Source organism: Moschus berezovskii, chromosome 9 (genome assembly GCF_049115385.1).
Source record: "Moschus berezovskii isolate FMDL1 chromosome 9, NW_MosBer_1.0, whole genome shotgun sequence".
NCBI lineage: Eukaryota > Metazoa > Chordata > Mammalia > Artiodactyla > Moschidae > Moschus > Moschus berezovskii.
In genome coordinates, this window is record NC_142468.1 from 74,759,565 (window position 1) to 74,766,260 (window position 6,696).

Below are 6,696 nucleotides of genomic sequence, written 5' to 3' on the forward strand. Positions count from 1 at the left end.
GAAACTAAACAGTTTGTTTTTTTAAAGTAAAATAAATTAAGTTCTCTTCAGCCAGTGCAATTATTCTCATTGACTTGAATATTCTGTGTGTCTGTGTTATTTTCTGCAGCATTTCAATATAAATGTCTAACAAGGTAACCAGAAATAATAAGCTCTTGACATTTCCCTCCCCCTCGCCAACAGAACCTAATTATTCCCTGACACCAACTTTCCTTGTCAGGAGAGACCCACAGAGCCTAGAAGCAAGGACATTTTAGACTTTACAGATTAGCAGAGCTGAGGAATTTGTACGTGTAGCTTTAAAATAGCTGAGCTGTCAAGCAGGGGTCAGTTTTCACATAGGACATTTATGGTGAAGAGTCTGGTAAGTAACTCACACTGCTTAGCATATTTATTTATAGTAAATTAACTGTTGCCAAGTTTAGTCCCAATTTATTTCAGGGGCTGTAGGGAAGTCCACACACATATACACACAAGACACAGACATCATTTAAACACCTAATTCTTCCAGTTTATTCTATCTTCTAAAAATGATTCAGAGAAATTCAAGAGGAATTGTCAAAATCAAATTCCCAAAGACTTGATATAAAAACAAGACTGTCTTTACAGAGGGGAATTTCCATGAGCTGATTTTGTACATTCAAGTGCATCTTAGCATGGGCCTGTCCTTCTCAGAGCAGGGAAGGCTCTTCCCAGCTCCCTTTCTGGGCCTTCTGTCCCTTTTCCTCACTCTAACCATCTTCATCTTCCAAAAACTTGGAGCTCTTCTGTGGGATCCAGGCTGAAAGCAAGCTGAAAAAGTCATGATCAGTAAGAAATTAGGGGTCAACAGGGAACCCCTTTTAAAGGTATTTGCATGTTAAAGGAGAAGCCTAGAAAAGATTCACCTTGAAAGAACCATGCTCTAATGGTGGAATAGTTTGGGGTCTTGGTGGAATAGGGGAGGCAGAAGAAGGGTGTGATTGTTTTGAAGGGAAGGGCATCTTCCCTATGACCTTAAAAACATACCATAGATGTCATCTTCTATTCTCTTCACTTATAAAGCCACTGCTTAGCCCTTCTAATGGAATTTGGTGTTTTAACAAAGTTCGGTTCCCTCTTGCTTTATTCTTTCCCAGAAAATGTTCATACAACTGTGAACATGTTTATTAGTAAACACTGTACTTGTTTTTAGCAACAAGCTGTGTGATAAACCTTTCCAGGGTTTCTGGCAGATGGGCTCTGTGCACCCCATTTCTGTTCTTTTTCAAACTCTTTCCAACACAGTTTTCCTGGTCCAGGAAAACTCACACAGTCCTGTCCCTCTATTATTGCTGCTCCTGATGAGTCTGGATCAAAGGGTGAAACACCCCTCGTTCAAGGGGGGATGGATGTCAGTCCACTGGGCACAGCGACCAGCATGCAAGGACAGCCGACGTGACGTGCCAGGTCTGCGAGGTTCCTGCCTGAGGAACAGCAGGGTCTCGTTCTGGAAGGTGAGGAACAGCCTGGTCGCTGGGGAGGGCCGAAGGGCAGGAAACACCGTGTACTTTCCAGTATCTGTCCGAGTTGTGCTGGCAGCTGGATGGAGCAGAGATGGCCAGAGGCAGTGAGGGCACGTCTGTTCACCAGCTCTGCGCCTCCCGAGCCACAGAAACAGTTCAGTCATGAGGAAGCCTGTTTCTGCTCACACACGTGGCTTCCCTCACCCGGGCACAAAGAGCACTGCCCTCAGAAATGATCGTTATGTATGTCCAGCGTTTCAAGCTAGAGCTGGTTTTCATACTCAACCAAACTCTGGGGAAGGGTAGTGAGGTGCTGGGCAACCAAGTCAGAGGCAGGAATTCATTCGTGTTACTGCACACAGTTTACTCATGGTTGGTCTGAAAGGATGACGGCCCTTGGTCAGGCTCCTATTCCATCTTCTCTGCAGTTTACCTCAAACTCCTTCACACCAGAGTCCTCGGAATGAGATCAACTGTAGCTTCTTTCTGGTAGCTTAACTCTGTCTGGCTAACTTGATTGTCCCTTGCTTTCCTTCCCACATAATTGATATTTCTCTAACATTACAGAGACGGCAGGACTTGAACATTGATTGCTGTTATTATCTGTGTCTTGGTTGGAAACCATTTTCATAGGGTTCCCTATGATGCAGCTCATGGAGCCCAGGGTATTGGTTTGGACTCTGCTCCTACCCTACTTGAGGGACCAAGCAGCTTGGGACTGGCTGTGGTGTGTAGTCACACAAGCTGTTCTGCAGGTGTGTTAACCCCATGTTGCTTTCTTTCACTGGGATTTTGGTGCCTAGAAGCAGTTCAACAAGTGCTTGTTGAGTAAATGAACAAGTGGCAAAGTGAAAATACCCTCTTCTGGACCTTCTGTGCAGCGTCTTGTATGCAGCAGCCACTCAGTAAGTACTAGGTTGATAATGTTATATTTCATCTCACTGTGTATACAGAACTTAGAGCCTGGTGTCAGCCGCTTTGGCATTGTGGTGTTCTTAAGATGGATAAGGGGTGGTACTCAAGGCTGCCCATACCAGCACCCTATTAGTAACAAGGGTGCAGGTATCTCTGCAGTGTGGTGAGAGGCACTGCGATTCTGTGGCTTCACTTCAGAAACCCAAGCAATCAGGAAGATGCAATGCAGTCACTGTTGACCCTAAAGAACAACTGGATCCATTCTTCCAAATTCTCATTGAGCAAAAGAGCTAGACATAACCATACCTAGCTGTGCCCAGCCAACAACCTCCCTGAGCTTCTAGTCTTTTTTCAGAAAACCCAGAACCTCACTTACATTTCTGTCTAGGTCCTTGTACAGTGAGCAAGCACATCTTACTTACTGCACAATCCCAGGTCCCCCAGCACCTGTGTGGAGCAGAGGTGCTCCACCACTCACATGTTTTCCCCAAGTGAGAGCAGAGATATGCTGTGCCTTTGGTCTCGTCTCATATCAACTTGTTGTATGTATGTGGTCAAGACAATGCATCAAGGAAATCCTTTTGCTTGAACTGCCTCATGTCCAGGTGTGGTTGCAAGTCTAGCCATGCTATTTCCATTAGACAAAAATTTATTGTATTGCTAAATATTAAATGAGTATTAAGGGCTTCTGAGGTGGCTCTGTGGTAAAGAATCCACCTGCCAATGCAGGAGACACAGGAAACGAGGGTTCAATCCCTGGGTCAGGAAGATCCCTTAGAGGAGGAAATGGAAGCCCACTCCAGTTTTCTTTCCAGGAAAATGCTATGGACAGAGGAGCCTAATGGGCCACAGTCCATGGTGTTGCAAAGAGTTGGACATGACTGAGCATGCAAGCGAATTTTAAAAGGGCTATTATTCTGGTTGCTGACAAATTCACCAGCCTCAGCGCTGGAGAAGACTCTTGAGAGTCCCTTGGACTGCAAGGAGATCCAACCAGTCCATTCTAAAGGAGATCAATCCTGGGTGTTCATTGGAAGGACTGATGCTAAAGCTGAAACTCCAATACTTTGGCCACCTCATGCGATGAGTTGACTCACTGGAAAAGACTCTGATGCTGGGAAGGATTGGGGGTGGGAGGAGAAGGGGACGACAGAGAATGAGATGCCTGGATGGCATCACCGACTTGATGGACATGAATTTGAGTGAACTCCAGGAGTTGGTGATAGACAGGGAGGCCTGGTGTGCTGTGATTCATGAGGTCGCAAAGAGTCAGTCACGACTGAGCGACTGAACTGAACTGAGTGTTTGTTAAAGTGAGTGATAACTGATCATAGAAGTGAGGATTGGGGTGAACAGAAAAGACCTCAAGTTTCAGGAATTTGTCATAAAATGAAGGGGAAAAATAATACTGCAGCTGTGACAAAAGGCAATGGGAAATTGCAGCTGGATTCCCATAAGGTGACACCCACCTAAAAGTGATTATTTCTGAGAAGCTTCAGAATTTTAGTTTTAACCACTAGCCCATTGGAATAAATACTTTATCATCTCTGAAGGAGGCTGCATAAAGGCTATGCCTCTTTCCAGCAAGGAAAGACGCTTGTCTGCATCTCTGTGTTGTGATGGGTATAGAGTCTAGCTTATAAGTGCTTCACAGGAACAATTAATATCAAATTACTGAAACAATAGTGAATTTTCCAAAGCCCCTTCCACCTCCGATGCTCCATCTGCTAAATGTGCTCGAGGCCTTGCACGGTTCAGCATTTAGAATGCTCCAACCGTCTGAGGACAAAGTGACCTTCCCCCAGGTTGGAGAACTTTGTGCTATGACCCAGTGAGGACATTCCCTTCAGATCTGAAAGTCAGGGACCCTTTCTCCTCTGGATGCACTCATGATGTCTGCTTACCAGCTTGTCTTCCACTCCTGTGCATCCCTCCACGTAGAATGGCCCATCAACAATTGAATGATATCCAGTATTCATATGGTCCTGTACAATAAGGAAGGAACTCCTGTAACTGCCTCTGAAAGTCAGCCTTATTCATTACCATTGTTATACAATATATTGCTGTCAAACCGAGATATTTACAGTTTCCAACTATGAATTCTCCTTTCCTTGCCCACACTCACCCAATTCCCCATCTCCTTGCTTACCTTCTAAAGTCCTCTGTGTTCCTTCAGGCTGAGTTCACTTGTCCTTTGCCTGCAAAGCCTTCCTGATTGCCCAGTTTAAGAAAGCACTTCCTCACTCAAATTCTTTGTTTTTAAATTTGTGCTGTAATATAATTTTCACATTACATATTCAAGGATTACATATTCAATGTGGACAACATTTTAAAGTTGAAACATAAAGAAAATAAAGATTATTTATACCTTTATTCCCCAAAGATAATTTCATCTGAGTAGAGCAGTTTGCTGTTTTCACTTACAGTTGTTTTCACACACATATACACACCAGCCTCCCTGGTGGCTCGGAATCTGCTGTAATGCAGGAGACCCAGGTTCAATCCCTGGGTAGGGAAGATCCCCTGGAGAGGATCCACTCCAGTATTCTTGCCTGGAGAATTCCATGGACAGGGCAGCCTGGCAGCTTACAGTCCATGGGGTCACAGAGTCGGACACGACTGAGAGACGAGTAACACTTTTATGCATATAATCTCATACTTTCTGTGTCACCTTACTGTTTGTGTTTGGGTATTGTTTTAAAGAGTAGATATATAGTACCAATAATGCACTGTACTTATCAGTTTTATGATTATTTAATGTACAAACAGTGCAATGTATCCCATACTAGACCGGTCTCCCCATAGACCAGGATTGTTTTTATTCCTATGATGCTGAGCACAGAGCTATACTGAGAGCAGTTATGTACATGTTTGTTGAAAAACAGAATAAATTAATACACTTCCCTGAACACCTGGAGGAACTCTCAATAAACATTATCCGATGACAATTAAAGAGCTGTCATAAAAATTTATTTTATTCAATGAACTACTCTTATTAGTTAATTGTGATGAAATGTACAGGTTTTGAATCTTGTAAAGTCATGGGGAACCAATAAGCTAAGGCAGGCAATAGTCCGAGTTGATTCTAGATATCCAGTAGATTCATAGACTTCCACTCTTACCTTCTTAACAGAAGTGGGAGAAGTGTAGTAGAGGCAGGGTCCTGTGCAGGAGTGTGTTCTGGAAACTCTGTTCCTAGTCCAGCTCTTCATGTCCCTAATAGGGATGCATGTTCCACCTCCAGATCTTCCATCCTTCTTGGGCAATGTGTGGTTTTTAGACGAGAAGGTAAAGAGTATGACTAGCTCAGTGCTCACATTTTTAAAGTACCTACCTGACCTTAGGACTGCCTTCTTCCTGTGCCATAGAAAGCCATTCTTTACCCTGGCCCTAAAAGAAACGCCCATATCTTGCTTTTTAACTGACGCTAATGTGGTTGCTGAGTGCTTATTCAGAAAATATCTTCATGGGAGTGGAATGACTGTTCAAGGGCTGAGCTGCCCAGTTCAATTTTTCAGATGACTCACATGGTGAGAGCTGCACTGACCTGAGGGAGCCAGCAGGCTGGATGCAGGGCTGGTAGGTGAGGCCCTGCTCTGGCATTAGGGTGGATACGTGAATCCATGCTGTCACATCCCTTCTTAGGAGCTGTAGAAAGCAAAAAGAAAAAAAGTGGCCCTTAGAGCCACTCTAAGTTTTTCTTAGGAAATAACGGGGTTGTTCAGAGCCTGGCAATGGAAATTGCAAAGGACAGTCTGTAAACAGGCTGATGGTGTGTTTTATTGTCCTTGTTGTGATCATGTTTATTTGTTTTGAAAATAATACTTTTTTTTTTTTTTTTACTAATTCAAAGCAAAGTGCAGGGGGAAAAAGAGCAATTCTGAATTATTAGGAGAAAATGTGGGTTTATGGTGGGTAATAGGTGTGTCTCATTATCTTATAGCCATATCATATAAAGATACTATTTTTCATTCTGAAAGTGTTAAGCAGAGTTCAAGATAAACAAGTGGGGAGTTCTCAGTTATTTGGGAGACACACTCTGGTAATGATGATTTGGGGACAAATTAAAATAGATCTAAATGAATGTCAGCTCCAAGGACTGGGCTGCTGTTTTGGTCTGAATAGCTCTGCAAAGGTTGACATATGTTGCAGGAATTCACTGATGCATCTGCCCAGGTGAGTCAGTGCCTGTCAGGGAATAGTCCACTTTCCTTCAGGAAAGGAAGGTAAGAAGAAGTCTCCAGGATAAGAGTGTTCTCTCCTCAGAGACATTGTAGGCACAATGTTGTGTTTCATG

At 43.6% G+C, this 6,696-nt stretch overlaps 1 long non-coding RNA gene across 1 annotated transcript; it reads right to left on the reverse strand.

Annotated features, from left to right (window-relative positions):
• Positions 1-506: 506 nt before the first annotated feature.
• On the reverse strand, positions 507-5,650 carry LOC129563278 (uncharacterized). Its single transcript, XR_008687337.1, has 4 exons — positions 5,522-5,650; positions 4,549-4,669; positions 4,304-4,384; positions 507-792 (listed from the first exon to the last, which is right to left on the reverse strand). It is a non-coding gene; the product is annotated as an uncharacterized LOC129563278 (long non-coding RNA).
• Positions 5,651-6,696: the final 1,046 nt, after the last annotated feature.